The sequence below is a fragment of the Elgaria multicarinata genome, chromosome 7, assembly GCF_023053635.1.
Source record: "Elgaria multicarinata webbii isolate HBS135686 ecotype San Diego chromosome 7, rElgMul1.1.pri, whole genome shotgun sequence".
In the NCBI taxonomy this organism is placed as follows: domain Eukaryota; kingdom Metazoa; phylum Chordata; class Lepidosauria; order Squamata; family Anguidae; genus Elgaria; species Elgaria multicarinata.
Window position 1 is genome coordinate 84,543,183 of NC_086177.1, and position 17,841 is coordinate 84,561,023.

The following is a 17,841-nucleotide window of genomic DNA, read 5'->3' on the forward strand; positions in this document are numbered from 1 at the left end:
TGGGAGTCAGGAGATCTGGGTTCCAGTCCCCACTCAGCCATGGAAACCCACTGGGTGACTTTGGGCCAGTCGCAGACTCTCAGCCCAACCCACCTCACAGGGTTGTTGTTGCTGTGAGGATAAAATGCAGAGGAGGAAGATTATGTATGCCACCTTGGGTTCCTTCGAGGGGAAAAGGCAGGATATAAATGCAGAAATAAATAAATAAATATCTCTGTTTGTTTGTTTTTTAAAAGTGAGAATACCAAGGGAAAGCACAGGAGACGTCCTGTAGGTTAACAGTGGGATGTGAAGGACCTACAAATGTCTGTGAGTAGCCAGTTGAGAGCATGCAGTAAATCACTCGTGTAGGGGAGCTCTAAGATTTAGTTAAATGGGACCAAATAATCTCAGCTATGTTCCATTGGCCTGGTTCAGACAACACGCTAAACCATGCTGCTTAACCACAAAACGGTTAAGGGCATTCCATTAACCATTTTGTGGTTAAGCAGCATGGTTTAGTGTGTTGTCTGAACCAGGCCTGTGGGAACTCCCCCTCCCCGCTTCCTTACAGAGTTTGAGAAGCAGCACTACTTGATCTGGGATTCTTCTCTCTGAGTAGTCAGGGGTCTGAGCATAAAAAGAAGGAGGCTACCCATTTGCCTTTGTCTACCTGTGCTTTTGGACTTGTGAGTTCTTGGATCCTGAATTGGGCCCTATCCTCCAGCATGACTATGTAAACCAGTTGCTGGGGAACACAGGCAGGAGGGTGTTGTTGCACTCATGTCCTGCTTGTGGATCCCCAATCGACAGCTGGTTGGCTACGGTGTGAACAGAATTCTGGACTAGATGGACCCATGGTCTGATCCAGCAGGGCTCTTCTTATGTTCTTATGTCCTATTGGGAGACACATGCTTAGGGGCTAGGATATGTTTAGGTTCAATGGAGGATGCTGTTCCATCACCAGTGATGAAGCAACAGTCTAGTCAGCTTTTGTACATGAAATGGGAGAGGGTGCCATCTTATTCTTCATCTCAAGCAGCAAAATGTCTTGCGCCAGCCCTATCACTAGCCCCAAGGCCTACAACTCCCATCAGCCTTAGGCAGCATAGCCAATAGTTAAGGATGATGGAAGTTGTAGGCCAAAACAGCTGGAGGGCCACAGCTCTCTGCCTTGTTCAAGAGGGCTCTTTTCACAGAAGGTCCCTCCCCCTGTTTTGGAGGGATGCCGCCTCGCGCCCCCCCACACACACCACAGCTCACCCCATTCATCAGGGTCACCTGGTTCTCTGTGTATCATTTTCAGGTGGTTGGAGGGGCAGTCATAGGAAGCAGGGCGAGAAGTCCACTTCTGCCAGTGCAGTTGATCCAACGTAAATCTAGATCCAACACAATAGCAGCAGTTTTTTTCACTCTTCCTTGAGCCAGACAAGCTGCACCTGCAAAATGTCCCTCTTCTTCAGATCTTATTATTAATTAATTAATTGCATTTTTATTCTGCCCAATAGCCAAGGCTGCCTGGGCAGTTCACAATGAAAACCATAAAACACAGCCAATCAAAACATAATATAAAGCTTTAAAAGTTTTAAAATATCTTGAAAAAACAAAATAAACACAGGAACAGTTGCAGCTCAGGGAAAGCTTATGTGAAAAGGTGTGATTTCAGGAGGCATTTGAAGGATGTTATGTTTTCTGCCTCCCCAACCGTATGAGGGACGGTTTTCAGTGCTGGTACAGAGAAGGCCCAGCACCGAGGTTCTTCATGATGACGTTCCGTTCAATTCAGAATGACTAGCAAGACCTCCTCTGAAGATCTTAAATGTCATCTGGGTGTATATAAGGGAAAGTGGTCTGCTAGGTATCCTGGTTCCAAGCTCTTTAGGCTTTATAGGATAATAGCATAACCTGAAAGTGCAAGAGGTCATCCTAGATGAAGGCATCAAGTTAAAGCACCTCTGCATAAGTTGCATCTCACCAAGACAAATACATCTCAGCAGCTACATATTGGCCTGCTGGGCACTGAACAACCCTCTTGTTTTCATGATGCCCGGTAGCAAAACTAAGAGGTTTTATCAGCTCCCTAGTGGGTCACTATTGGGAAAAGAGGCCAAAGCTCAATATGAGAGCATTTGCTTTGCATGCGGAAAGTCCCAGGTTTGATCCCCATCATCTCCAGGTAGGGCTGGAAAATTCCTACCTGAAACCCTGGAGAGCTGCTGCCAGTCAGTGTCGACAATACTGGGCTAGACTCCGTATAAGGCAGTTTCCTATGTTTCTGTGTGGTTGTGATCTGCAGTGGAGTGAGAGGGTAAGCATAACACATTGAGCCAGCCTCTGGTACTCTCAAAGATAAAAGTGTTGCAGTGGTCCCTGAAATTCTTTTGGCTAAGGATTAGACATCTATTAATGGAATTTGGACTTCAATCTGTGCACAAGGAGAAAAAGATGATGATGATGATGATGATGATGATGATGATGATGATGATGATGATGATGCAAAGTAAGGCTAAGATAAAGAAAAATTATTTGGAATATCAAAATATTTAGCATTCAAGAAAGCTATAAAGACTGATCTCTTCCGGCAGGCCTATCCAGTGGAATTTTAAGATGTTTTAAAAATGTTTTTAGGATGCTTTTTAGGATGTTTTTTACAATGTATATTATGTTTTAATTGAGTATTATGTGTTCCATCATTTATTGTTGTTCCCCACCTCGATCAAAATGGAGAGGCGGGTAAGAAATAAATTTATTGATGATGATGATGATGATGATCATGTTCATGTTCATTTTCCTTGTTGATTCTTCTGTGCCACTCTGTGCCCAGTTTCTCATTTCCAGTGTCCTGGATGTTCAAGGCTTGTGGTAGATTGAATTCCTGGGCCTTTGAGATTCCCTGTAAACTGCGATAAGACTACTTGTCAGTCCTTGAATTAGCCAGCAGGTGGCGCTGTCCTACCAGGTACCTACGCTCAGCTGGCTGAACATCATCAACACAGAATGAGGAAAGCGGTTCCAGGGTGTTTTGTGTGTCGCAGCGCAATGGGTAATAATCATAGGACATTTTGGATTCTTAAATGGTTTTATGTGTTGGGGAGTGGGGTAATTAATTATTGCTCACAAGGGGAATAACTGAGCAATTAAAAAGGCACCAAGTAGGGAGTAAACTTTTGATTTTCCCCAAATTCTTTTGCAAAACTCCTTTAGCATGCAGCCTGAAGAAGCATTTCAGGTAAACTCAAAAACTTGCCTGCTACTTGTGACTTCTTTTTTTTTTTTTTAGTGTATCATAATAAAGGTTTTGTGTTTCTTGCTGCTTTGACGGTTTGCTTTTCTGAGGAACTGGAAAGGCCGCCGGCATTTTTTCCTGTTGGAGTCATTATTTTTCACAGTGCAATAAAATGCCTTTCCAAGGAAGTGGACATTTAGTCTTAGGAAATTCTGCATCATTATTTTGGCAGGTTGGGGGCAGGGAAAGGCTTGATTTAGGCCCAAACCTATCGAAGAATCAAAGAGTGCTTCCAAACAGAGGGATCCTGGCGCTAAAAGTCAAAAGCAACAGCTATTCCGTTTTTTCCTCCTTAACAGGCTTTTTGTGTGTGGAAAGAATTAAGATTGAAGAAGTGGCGAGAAAGTGCAGGGGGATTACCAGGAGACTCACCATCTGGACTCACCATCCCATAACTTTACTTAAATGAGGCAGGGTGATTGCACAATAAAAGCCTCATCTGGAAGCCCTCAAAGTCTTCACTGGACCTTCATTGCACCATATAATCTACTGTGCATGGGCTTGTGGGCTTGTGATGTAAGAACAAACATGTGTGTGTTTAAAGCAGGGATGGGGAACTTCCATCCTGCAGGCCTAATCTGGGCTGCAGGAGTCCTGCAGAAGTTGGAAAGGCCCCTCCCCCTCTCCCAAGCCATGCCCCTTCTCCCAGCAGCAGAGAAAAGCAGGCTACTCTTATCTTCAAACTTTTCTCTTATCTTCAATCAGGGATCGGAGATCGCAGCAGGTGTTCCCTTTCTGAGTCGTAACGAAAAGCTGCCTTCTTTACTGGCAAAGGTTCTGCATGTGCTCAGCCAGAGAGAAGGCAGCAGTTTTGCTATTGAAGATACTCATACAAGAAGCATATTCTGGTCAGCAAATGGTTCATTTGAAGAGCAGAGCAATTATTAACATCTGTGGCAGCAGTTGTCTGTGGCAGGAATCCCACTTACCCGATCCTAGTTTCCATTGAACTAGGGTGGCTCTCTGCCCTGTTTTACAGAGGAGAACCCTCTATCTGAAAGGTTGTCCTGTTCAATTCAACATAATGCTAAAGAACCATCATAAGAACTTGGGGTGACCATATGAAAAGGAGGTCAAGACTCCTGTATCTTTAACAGTTGTATTGAAAAGGGAATTTCAGCAGGTGTCACGTGCATGCAGCACCTGGTGAAATTCCCTCTTCATCACAACAGGTAAAACTGCAGGAGCCCTGCCCTCTTGACCAGATACAAAAGAGGGCAGGGCTCCTGCAGCTTTAACTGTTGTGATGAAGAGGGAATTTCACCAGGCTGCAGGCATAACATCTGCTGAAATTCCATTTTTTATACAACTGTTATAGCTACAGGAGCCTTGTCCTCCTTTCCATATGGCCACCCTATAAGGACTGAGGCCCATCGACAGTGAGCACCTGAACAGGCAGGAACACAGGTCTTCTGCTCACTGTCTTACTGCACTATGGTGAGACATATTGTATGAAATATTATCAGAGTTTCTAAATTTGCATCTAAACCCATCAGTTAACACATGCAGATTTTATACAAATCTTTTGAGGATGATACATTTCCTCTTGTTTGGTGATTCATGAATGGCCACCCTACATTGAACTCTGCAGTCATGTTTAGTTGCTTTCAGCTTGCTCTGTTCGCCAACTCATCACCTGCCCAGCCCAATGAGCCCACCAGCCATGCATGGTGTCCAGAAGATCAATGGATCAACCTCCAGTTGCCTGGAATTGCAAACACAAGGAGCTTCCGAATACCTGGCAAGCCACATTCATCTCAGTGGGTTGCAAGCAGAGTGGCCAGGTGCCCTACTTTACAGAGGACAGACCTCTATTTTGGAGAGTTGACAGATGACAGTCCTGTACTGGAAGGGTTGTCTGGTCCAAATCTGGTTTAAAGTCAAAGAACCCTATGGAAGGAGAGCAGAGGGGGGTCTTGAAGTTGCTGACCGACAGTTCGAACCTGGATAGCAGACTCAGCAGTCACACAGGTCACCACATCAATATGGTGAGAGATATTGCATTTCTATTTACATGATAATTTATATTTCTCAATTTACACCTATGCATATTAGGTAAAATCCAACATAACTCCTACTTAGAACAGACCCATTGAAATAACTAACTTGTTCCAGTCATGTCAATGGGTCTACTCTAAGCAAGAGTTATGTTGGGTTTACCCCAACAATTATATATGCAAATGCTATGCAAATTGGTGTCCTCTTTTTGGGGGCGACACTTTCCTCTTTTTTGGTGACTCTAGTCACAAGTGGTATAGCCCTTTCAGAGAGGTGCTTTTAAAAGAAAAGGAGAAAAGAAAGAAAACCTTCAGGATGCAAAAAGCCAGAGAAGTACACGTAGCTCAGCACGTGAACTTGTAAGTGGTATGTGGAGTTCCACAGAGTTCATTGCAAAGTTAGACTCTTCATAATTAATCACATTATAAGGGCCGGAGACAGTTGTCTCAGAGAGCTGAAGTTGGTATAAAACAGGCATCATTGCTCACAGTGTGTGGACTCATCCCACGATCATCAAGATTTCACAGATGAAAACAAGCCCCTCCATTCTCAAGACATGGATCCCAGCCACCCCCACACCTAGCAGACATTAATTAAGGCTTTTCTTCTAATCTACCACCTTCCACTGTTGTAAAAAATATTGGTTTTTTTCCAGACCACAAAGTCACTCATCTTCCTTTATTAGAATTAATACCCAATGTATTAAATGCAGTTGTAGTACTACTACTTTCACACCTCTTTTCCTGCTTTTTTCACATCCATGATACTACAGCAAGGACTTGTGTATCTGGTTTCACCTTCCTAATGCCTGGAAATTTGCTGTCATTGTTTTCTAGGCAATCTGACCCTCAATTTAAACAGAATTGTGCCCTTGATTCTAATCAGCTTCACACACACACACCAGTTTAATTGCTGTTTGACTCTCCCAACATCCTGCAGGGATTTAATGTTGAGACAACTCTTTCTGAATGGCTTGTTTGTCCTGTTGCTTGGTTGCAGTCCTGGAATGCAGCCGGCCTCAGAATTTCGCGATGGCGGTGAGGGAAACCGAGGGGTCTGCCCTCGCCCCAGGGATGAACTAGTTCCATTTTATCCTGGCCTGCCATCCGTCTGGAGCTGTTCATCTACTTACGTTTGCCAAATCTTCTTGAATTTGCCCAGTTGAAAAATAAGAACCTGGTGAGGGTAGGGGCAATCTCCTGTCTCGATTCACTGATGCAGTCCATAACAAAAGGTTGTGCGTTTCTTTTGTGTTTCTATAATGATTTAGAGCAATCAGCTGGTGAGGGGAAGAACAGTAAAACTTCAGCTACTTGGTCCAGCTAGCGTACTATCATAAATCAATTGTTGGGTTTGGACTGGGAAGAGGCTTGGTTCAAATCTCCAAGAAGGGTGTTTCCTCCAAGGCTTTTATGGAGCCATCACTCCTGATTCATAGAATGTTATGTTGGCTGAGGGGAGAGAAGGAGGGTGTCCAGACAACATCATCTTCAACTCATAACCCTCCCATATCTTCCCACTGCTGTTTCAATCTTTGTTCTTACCACAGATAGTCCACTAAGAAAGAAAAGATGGAATAGCTAGACAATTTCCCAGCATGGCTGTCTGGAGAATGCTGGGAATTGTAGTATTATACTATTTTCTGTCTAACCATGCAGTCCGCTTTCTCTGAAATTGCCACCCTTTGTTCACTCAGTTTTTATGGAGCATGCAGACAACATTGTTGTCAAATCATTGCAGTTCATCGCTTTCTATGTTGTCTGCCAGTGGGTTTTTTTTTAGATTTGTGCCTACATAGGGTGAAATGGGGAGTGTTTGCAATTAAATGCCATTGTAGCAGCAGCAGCCTGCCCAGCATGGACAGGCAACAGACTATTGAGGCTTTGGTGGGGAGGTGGGCTATGCCTTTAATTAAAAGCTTCTTGTTTGCAGGTTGTATTGCTTCCTGTTGATCAAGGCTTTGGGAGTAAGTGAAGATGAACAGTGTCTCATAAACTACCATGATAAGTAACAAGTTCTCTCCTTGTTTCTGGTTTCCTGGGATTTCCTCAGCAGCTAGCCAATATGTTATTTTGGGCAAAATTCATGCTGTTTACGAGTCTGGGGGAGCGCTTCAGCAAGCTGCTCGAAATAAATGTCATGAACTTAGAGCCAAGCAAGATCAGTCACACAATAACTTTACAAGGACCAAAATCTATTCTCCTTCAGGCTCAATGTTACTTACACACACACACACACACACACACACACACACACACACACACACAAACAAACACACACCAAAGAAAACAATGAAGGTAGGAAATGTTGCATGGTAGAAACCACTCTGTTACAGTCTTACAATGGTAACTCAGGAAGCTTGTTAGAGACTAATTTGGTTACATTGTGCTCAGTGAGAAAGATCACAAGTTACAGGAGACAAAGAAGTAAGACTTGTTCTCACTTTGAAAATATAAACACTAGCTGTTATTCGAATCTCTAGATATAATTTTCTCACAGGCCCCAGAGCCACGTAAGTACACTTTCATCACCAACGGATGCCGAAGTAGTCTCCATTCGAGACTATTTGTTTCCAAAATGTCTGACTCACACAACCTCCCTGCACACGATGGCGCACACATGATGAATGGGCCACTTGAAGCCTGAGCACAAGCTGTGGTTTTGCAAGTCCTTGCTTTACCCTCATTAAGGAAGTTTGTGGTGGCAACTGAAACCAGAGCTTGCACATCGAGCAGAAGATTCCAGTGGCACTGGCCATGTGAACAGTGGAATCCAGACTGAGCAAACAGCGATGACGACAACAACAAACAACCAGTTGGGTGCTGGGTGCTGATGAGAACCAGTCCGAAGATAGAGGAAAGGGCTGCTTTGGAACGAAATCCTCTTCGTGGAAGAATTCTTTGGCATCAGCCATTCCCATCGTTTCAAGAGTGTTTGCAAAAGAAACTGTCACAATATGCATTTGGAATTGTTCCCACTGCTTGCCCTTTTGGTGCATAGCTTTGATTTGTAGATGCTACATGTTTACAGCAGGGAAATCCCCTATGTTAACACACACACACACACACACACACACACACACACACACACACACCAGTTTTAAAAACCCAAGAGAAAGGCTATTGCCTAAGGATCCCTATCAGGGAGGTATGACATATCTTAGTAATACATCTCAGCTAAATGCCAACATAAAAGTTGTTGGGTTCACTGCTCTGCAATATATATGATGGGGTTTGTGGTGGTTATTTTGGGGGTGGTTATTTTTTTATTGCAATGAGATCATTGTTTAGTTCAGGGAAAGTTCTGGCTGGCTTTTACAATCCTGAAGAAACACATTACATTGATATTGATATTGGGTGTGTGTGCTTCTAGGTCTTTTTCCAGGTCTGTATCCCCCTTCTCCACAAATGAGGTGAGGCAGGTGGCCACTAAGAAGAGTGCCTTTTCAGTGGTGGCACCCTGGTTGTGGAATTCCCTCCCTAGAGACACTCATTTGCTGCCTACATTGTGGTCTTTCCAGCACCCACTGAAGATCTTTTCATTTTCCCAGGCTTTTAAAACCTTTCTTAAACTTTCCGTATTCTTTTTTTTAATGTGTCAGGATGTTTTAATATTCTTGCATGGTTGCTGGCTTTTACTTTGGTTTTATTCTGTTTTAAACTTTTAATGTTTTTATATTACCACCAGTTTGTCAAAGAATACCACCTTTCCTGCTTACAAATGCATCATCTCTGCCAATGCCTGCTGCAGGTTTTTCTGAAGACCCTTGGGCAAAACACCCTCAGTGGGCCTCCTCCCTCAGTGAGTCTACCCTCTCACCACTATCATCACCAGCTGCTATTGCTCCTCCTCCACCTCCACCTCCTCCTCCTCATTACTACCTCCTGCATGCTCGACAGGCAGAGAGCCAGGGAGCATGTAGGTCATGGCATCTCCTTCTCACCACCACCACCATTGTCTGGGCCAAAGCAAGACACAAGTGAACAAACAGTTTTGTTACAAGGTAGCTTCTGTGAGCAGTACTGACTCCATTTTGAAACAACCCAAAACCCCACCTACAGACTGAGAGCATTCACAAAAGGCCTGGGTCAAGTAACCATTTCCTGATAGACTTCTTCAAATGCATTCCCCAGAGACAAAGGTAGGGGTAAAACTAAGCAGAATATGAATGCTGGATGGCAAGAGTCATACCTGGTCATACACATACAAATGCAGCCCTGTTGCTGAACTCCAAGCTGCATCAAGTACAGCCATCATCCCAAATCACCCCCTTTTGTTCCCATAGCAAGTAGATCTTTAGATAAGATCATACAAAAACCCTCAAGTTTGGGGGAAGAGGGAGGCTAGCTCTCTCTCTTTTGAACCAGAAATACAGAGCATACTACCCATTCCAGCTTGCGAGAGCAAGCTGCCATGGGTGAGTGCTTTGCCTCGCTGTATTCTTTTCCTCTTCACCTAAGACCAAGAGTTGCAACGCTCCCCAGTTCTGCTCTACAGGAAAGGGCTGCAGACCAAGGAAAGGTATATTGCCTTTAAAGATTCCCTCTACTCTTTCCCCTGCTGTCTCTGTGTGTATGCTCTTAAGTCTCAAAAAGTCTATTTTCAGTCTTGAAATTGCTTCTAAGCCTCTACTTGCTCAGCTAATTTTCCCAAAACTAGCTTGTGCCTTTGTATTTGTTTCAACCTCAATAAATGTGCCATTGTGACGTTATCCCCTTCAGTGCTGTAAGTTTCTTGAGTAAGAATCGTCTTACTTAGCCACAGATGCTCTATTGCCAATGTCAAAAGATTCCTTATAAGCGTGTGTAAGTCTCATTAGAACGTGTGCAAGTTTGTACATGGGTCTAATGAGAGCACGTCACATAACAGGTTGAAACAGTGTCCATGGGTCCCTCCAGGCATGTGGGTCTTTAGCAGATGCTTGATCATGCCTAGCTTTGACATCAGCCTTGAGCTCTGCAGTAATCAATTAATACTTATAAATTCAGGGAGTATTCTTAACCTGAGCCAGAGGGTGGTTGAGAGGGGCCTAAGAAGGCAGCATAACTACATGTTGCTCCACCACCTGAGATGGAAACATGCAGACACGCCTACAGCATTGGAAAGCTCAGTTGGGGTAGGTGTTCTGCCATCAATGTCCTGCTGGAAGAGCTGGGGGAAATGGGGCATGTTGGGGCTGTATCAGCAGCAAGCATGAAGACGCCACATCCACAGCTTCATCATCTGCCCAACATGACCACAGATAAGGCCGGCATCAAAGGTAGGCATGGTCGGACTTCTGCTGAGTACTCACAGCCCAGCATGGGCCCACTGACGTGTCCCCTAGAGATGCTCTTCCACTTCACCATGGCATCGTGCTTGTTCAGCTCCCTCTCACAATGGTGATGGAGAACACTAAGCCATCATTAGGCCTCTAACCCTTTTTGCCATTTAAACTGTGTTATGTAGCCGCCATGTTTAGGAATGGTTCATATAAGATGCTTAGTCATGGTTCATACAACATGCTAAGCCATAATGTTTAGCGCAAAATGCTTAACCACTGTGGCTTAGCGTGTTGTCTGAATAGGGTCATCTGGAGGTCACCAGGTTGGGGCAAGTTGGGTAACGAGGCCAGATCTAGAATGAGTCATTTTAGTAATGGATCGCTTGGGTGTGATTTTTGATGATGTGGCTTTTGATCCACATCTTGTAAAACCCTCTGGCAGCCTGGGGAGAAAAACATGTTTTCCTTCAGCAGTTACATGTTGTGCCTAGGCTGATACACTTTTGTAACAGCTATTATTGGCTGACATTACCTCCGCCTCCAGCCTAGCATTTGTCCGCTCAGTATTTACTAGTAAATATTTTCAACTTGGAGATAGCAATTTACAGGGACCTTGTCCTACTTCAGCACCAACTAATAGCCTTTCAGAGTTTTGCCTGAGGATTCCTGGGGTTTCTTTGAACAAACCAAAAGCCATGTTTTTCTGGCTCCCCACCCCCATGTCAGCAACTCTTGCTAAACTGGTGACGTATTCCCAGAATACAGAAGAGAGAGCCTTTGTGAATAAAACAGGAGGACAGTGAGGGTTTTTTTCTGCAATTCGTCTTGCATTTCTTTGGGTTCCACACAGAGAGCAGCCCGTGTACACCATCAGCCTCTTTGCAGGCATTTAATTGTTCCTGCTCCTCTAGGAGGCTGCATACAACAATCCCACACCTGCCCCCAACTACCCAACCAACGCCCACAACCATGTTTGGCATAATGTGTACGGAGCTTAAAGGAGACATGATCAAGTCCCAAATGCCTGCCTCTGAGGGATGGGGTCCTTCCTCAGAGACAAGCATTGAGGGAGGGGTGTCACTGGAGAGCACCCATAATGCAGGTGATCTCCAGGGACACCCCCTCTCTCAATGCCTCACTCTATGGAAGGACCCCTCAGAGCCAGGCCATTAGGCCTAGCCAGCTCTCTGAAGAGCCACGTTGGCCATTTTTTCATGCCAATGAGGCTCTCCAGAGACCCTGCCCACCCACTACATTTATTTATTTATTTATTTATTGCATTTCTATACTGCCCAATAGCCGAAGCTCTCTGGGCGGTTTACAAACATCACCTGGAGATGATCCATAGGGTGAGCCAGATGGTGGCTGGCTGCTCCAGAGAAAGCAGGGCTGGCGGGGCTCTGTGGAGCTTCCACTGTTGTGCCACTGTGCCAGTTGGCAGTTCCAGAGGTCCCTGTCAGCTCTGCTCCCCTGCTATGGCAAATGCCACCATGGGAAAGTGGCCAGAAGACCACCTGCTTGCCCAGTGGCACTGAAAACTTGCCTGCCCAGGTTCTGTGGGGTGCCTCCTGGCACTGGGGAGGGAATGCTCCCGCCACTCTGCTGCCTGAGGCAGGAGATCCACCCTGCCTCATGCGAAGGGTTGGCCCTGGTACTAAGCAGTTACATCGCTCCAGCATTCACAAGATGTGTGGCAGAACTTCTTTTAGGGATTGAGGTGGCAGTCCTATATCGCATCCACATGCCTGGGGGTAAAACCCATTACATTCTGTAGGCCTTACTTCTGGGTATAGAAGCGTATAATTGTGCTGTTAGCCAAATTCCAACAAAATGTTTACCCTCTTTTCACAACCATATTTCTTCCTGGATTTTGCTCTTCTGCACATCCCCTTCTCTCTCATGCATTCTTCTCTTTTAGCTATTGCCTCGTTCATCTGTCTTTCAAAGAACAGTCTCTATTATTATTATTATTATTATTATTATTATTATTATTATTATTATTATGAGCTCTGAAGAAATACAGTTGCACTTCCCCTTTGGTTAAGGAGTCAATGTCCTGAAATACTCCTAGTAACATCTCACAAGTAAGTGCAGTCCTTGAAAGGGAAATAGATTTTTTTTTCTACTTGAAAACCATGTTTATCTTGCCACCCCTTCATAATAATCCTGAAGAGCAGCGTGCCCAAACAACGTCTATGCATGCCCGATAGATTCTAGGAATTTTGCTCACATGTTAAAAGATATGAGAGTTTCTTCAGCTATTAACTTTTCCGAGCAATAAAATCTTTGCCTTTAAAAGTAATGTAATTTAAACACTAGTTTTTCTGTTTAACAAAGCCTACTCCCTGTCTAGTTGATATATGGTTGTTTCACAAGTTCATAATAGCCTGACAAGTTTTGCTGTTGTCACAGAAAGCTGGAGGGAAGAGTATTGGTCTCTTCTTCTCCAGGCTGAAATTGAAAATCAATCTGTTGGCAAAAATGTCATGGCGGGCCAGGGGTGGTGGTGGTGTACTTTTTACCATTACTGGTAAAAGCCTATCAACTTGTGAATTTAACTGTTCTAACCTTCTTAGAGTAATCCAAAATAGTCTGTTTGTTGCATCCTTATCTGAAACACATTGCTCTGAGGTCAATCTCAGAATTACTAGTGCATTCCAGTGCTTCATATTTTCCCTTGCAAGTTATTGCCTTCTGAGGTAGAATTGCAGGTCATTGCAGAAGCAAAGATTACTGAAATCATATCATCTTGCTTTTATGTATCCAAAAGCAGTTTTGTTGCTGAGTTGCTGTTGTTTTAGGGGTTTGTTTGTTTTTTAAAAAAGCTGGGTTTTGTTGTTGATGTTCTTTGCATAGGAACATTTAAAGTGTATAATTCCACTTTTGAGATTGACAAATGCTACCCATCTCTGCCGGCACCAGGGTTTTGAGGACCCTTGGGCAAGACACTCTCAATGACTGGATTCAGACAACACAATAACCCACGGTAGTTTAAATAGTCAATGGTTGGTTATTTAACCAATGGTTGGTTAGTTGGCCAAAATAACCAATGCAAATAACCAATGCTGTGCAGAGCTGGCTATTTGAACCACCATTGGTTATCATGTTCTGTGGAGGGCACCATTGGTTATTTCCTCACCCACCATTGGTTATTTCATCAGCCACCTAGTTGCAAGGCAAGGGTGGTCAAAGCAATGACTGTTTCATTAGTCCAGCTGGCAGGCTAGATTTTTGGAAGCAATGACTGATGGGATACTAATGGGGGAGTTGAGGGAGGAAAGAGGGTGGGGGATGAGTGAGTCAACTCAGTGCAGACTAATAGTCAACTCAACACTAATCCTAATCCACACCATGGTTGATTATTATCATGTTCTATGGGGAATATCCCCCAGATAAACAACTGTCAGCTGATTATTACCCCACTGTTGACTATTGTGTATCTGTCAAGAGGGCAGGGCTCCTGCAGCTTTAACTGTTGTGATGAAGAGGGTATTTTACCAGGTGCTGCATGCATATAAATGACACCTGCTGAAATTCCTTTTTCTATACAACTGTTAAAGACACAAGAATCCTGTCCTCCTTTCCATATGGTCACCCTGAGATGAGGCCTAGTTCTCACAAACAGCAGATGAGGCAGTGAACCTGTGTCTGGACCAGTGGGGGCTGGGGGCTTTGACTCGAGTGGGGCGGTGAATCTGCTCAAAACCAGCCAGAACTCTTAAGGAGCTACCTTGTGATCTGATCTCTACACAATGTCTTTTTCTTTTCCTGTTTTTCTGCTACATAACCTCTAGATGGAGGTATGCTATAGCAGAATAGTATAAATATACAAGTAGCAACTGCATGGTCAGAAATAATACCCCAATTTCCCCGTTCAAAAAAAAAAAAAAGCTCTGAAAAAACAGAAGTAAAACTGGAGGATCACATCATACTCTAAAGAGTCATGAGTAAGAAAACATAAGTGCACAATAAATGTCTCATATCTAAAAGCTCAAAACCATGCATTATAGGACGGATTGGATATATGAGTGGGCAGGTAGCTTAGCCGGCCTATTGTTCATTCCCTTTGTCACATCCCCAGATCCCTCCAGTTGTGATCAGATTTCTCGAGTCTGACTGGTCATGGTGACTGCAAACATATTTGTTGTACATATAAAGCATCTACATTGCTTTTTATGATGTTCGGGTTTTAGCCAGAGTGCAATAAAGAGTGTCCAGGGAGGACAACATGCCAAGAAGTTTGTGCCTTCAGCCTCAATTTAATGCTGCTGTCTATTAATGCTATGGTTTTCATCTCAAAAGCCTGTCTCAACACTGGCGTGCATCTGGTATTTTTAAGGTTTAATGTCAAATTAACGGGCCAGGCCCTTGTGGTATCCAAGCAACGGTTCCAAAACAATGGTTAACAAGAGATTTCAACGTGTGAAATTGTATGCAGCAGAAGGTTAAGATGGCAGACAAGGCAGGATTTATCTCCCTAGACCTGTTTGAGCAAGGTCATGAGTTCTCATGCACCTGGAGGAACTCGTCTGTTCATCTTTCGAATATTCACATGGCACACCACTGTGTGCTTTCTGTCTTGTGATTCATGAATGACAAGGCATATTGTAGAGGACCTGATTAAATATACCAGGCCGGGGTCAGAATTCAAGACATAGGGTTGGATCCAGGATCTGCCTCCTGCAAGAGGAAGGCACCTTCCATCCAGTTTGGGGGAATCCTCTGCACCCCAGCCCACCCTATTCAGCAGGGTCCCCTGGCTCTGTGTGTAGCATTTTCAGGGAGCGGGGGGGGGTCTGCCCTGGGAAGGAGGAGTTGGGAAAGTCCACTTCTGCCAGTGCAGCTGATCCAGATTAAATTTGGATCCAACCCAATCTTATATAAGAATGAGGTAGTGTAAGGCAGTGTACTAGAGATCTACCAGACCTATTTTGCTCATTTTTGTTTCAAATTGAAGCTTGAGCAGGGTAGACATGTCCAAAAAATTGAAAGTTTAAAGAAATTCAAAGCTCGAGGATTAATAACCAAACAGTATGTTTCCATGCCCTGGCCAGGAGTCCAAGGTGTTTGGGGAACTACAGCTCCCATGTAGCTTTGCTCTACACAGGGAGAAAACATGAAGGAGGGAGGGCCATGGGCTTTGTGAGTCAAGACTGCTCTCTGAGCAGCCATATTGGCGGCAGGGATGCTGGTAGAGGCATCGGTGAATGCTCTGAGGTGGAGGCAGCACAGGAAAAGAAGCAGCCCTAGGAAAGGCTGGGTTTTAAACTGTGAGGGAAGAGGGAAGGAGGTGGGCTTGAGGCTCAGCAGCAACAGGTGTAAGAAAGTGAGGAATCCAAAAGTCCTCAGTTGCATTGAAGGAAAGTCACCTTCATGCACTTTTTGGAGGACTGACATAGCAAGAGTCAAGGAACAGTATGTTTCACCTTCAGACTCCTAGTGCCCATGATAGCATGGGCTTTGCACTAGTACTAATACTAATTGTTTGCCACTCATCTTCCCATTCCACATGCATATTTCCATAGGGCCCAATAGTTCCATTCAGAATAACAGCATGTTCTGGAAGAGATGGCACAGTCAGCCTGGAAGACAAGTGTGCAGTGGAAAAGCAAATGGTGAACATGGAGAAACAAGAGGAGGCTTTTTGATATCACGTGTGGCAGGGAGAGAGCCATGGGAACACAGGAAGCTATGTTATCGGAAGTCAGACTTAGGTCATCATGCCTGGTTGCCCAGCATTATCTATTCAGTTAGGGTGTTCATATATAAAGGAAGACAGGGCTCCTGTATCTTTAACAGTTGTATAGAAAAGGGAATTTCAACAGGTGTCATTTGTATTCATGCAGCACCTGGTGAAATTACCTCTTCATCACAACTGTTAAAGCTGCAAGAGCCCTGCCCTCTTTTGTATCTGATCAAGAGGGCAGGACTCCTGCAGCTTTAACTGTTGTGATGAAGAGGGAATTTCACCAGGTGCTGCCTGCATACAGATGACACCTGCTGAAATTCCCTTTTCTATACAACTGTTAAAGATACAGGAGCCCTGTCCTCCTTTCCATATGGTCAGGCTCATAATTCAAGCTCTTGACTGGCAGCGGTTCTTCAGGTCTCAGGCAAGTATAAGTCTTTCCTATCATCTGCTACTGATCCTTTTAATTGGAAATGTCCAGGATTAAACCTGGGATGCATGCAAAGTATGGTGTCTTTCACTGAGCTATGCCGCCTGGTCCCTCAGTGCCTTACTTGGTGGGGTCCTTCCCTAGAGTAAGCCATTCTGAGGAGTCCTCCTTCAAAGCACAGCTCTGGGACCAGATAGTGCTGGGCCAAGGGTGGCGGGTGATCCTTACAATGTTGAGGAGCGCACGATCCACGGCCTCTCCCAATCCACCACCTGAAGCAAACACCTCATCCTGCTTCATGGGAGGGCCAGGTCCACTTGAAAGCGTGGCAGGCAAATGAGTTACTACTACAGCATGGAGCTGCTATTCAGCAGGCTCACCTGGGGCCATTTCACACAGGATGGTAAGCTGGGAAAACAGGAAGCACAATTGATTTGTCCTACCTCTTTCCTGTGCTTCCTCTTCCTCATGGTTCTCAGTGTTGCCCAGAATTGATCTTGGGCATCACCCCTTGCAGAATGTCCCTATATGAGAGTCACCCTCTAATTCTTTCTCTCTGGAGAAGGAATGCTGCTTTTGCCAACACAGCTCACTAAGAGGGTCATCAGACAGGGGGAAATCGCGTTTCCCTACCGTCGCTTTGCCTCCTGCTTTTGTCCCACAATACGGACGAGCAGCTTCCTCTTTCTTCACACAGGGAAGAAAGAGGAAATAAGCAGTGAACACGTGGCCCATTCAGTGGGTGTTTTTATGGTGCAACCTCTCCTGCACACGGCAGGAAATAGCGCCAATTACTGTTACAGCCAGGAGAATCAAATTTTCAGGGTGGTATTTTGAAGCGGAACAAATGATGGAAGGAGTAGAAGACGTGCAGGAGGACTGCAGCATCGACTAAACGTCCCATGAAGATCCATGAGTGGCCGGTTGCGAGCATACCATGAAATGCTCGTCTGATGATGCTCTAAATGCAGGTGCAGACAGAGGCACATTATGGAAATTAGGTGATTATTACAGTAGTAGAAAACTCTGGTGGCAAAGGTTTCAGTGCTGCAAGCACTGTTGTGTATACTATGGAGAAGTACTTTTCTTTCAGCCTGGCCATGGAACTCCAACCCTTGTCACACAGAGGCATGATGAGCCCTCTATATGACAGGGCCAAATGCTTTAAATCTAGCACTCCTTTCACTTGCTGCTTT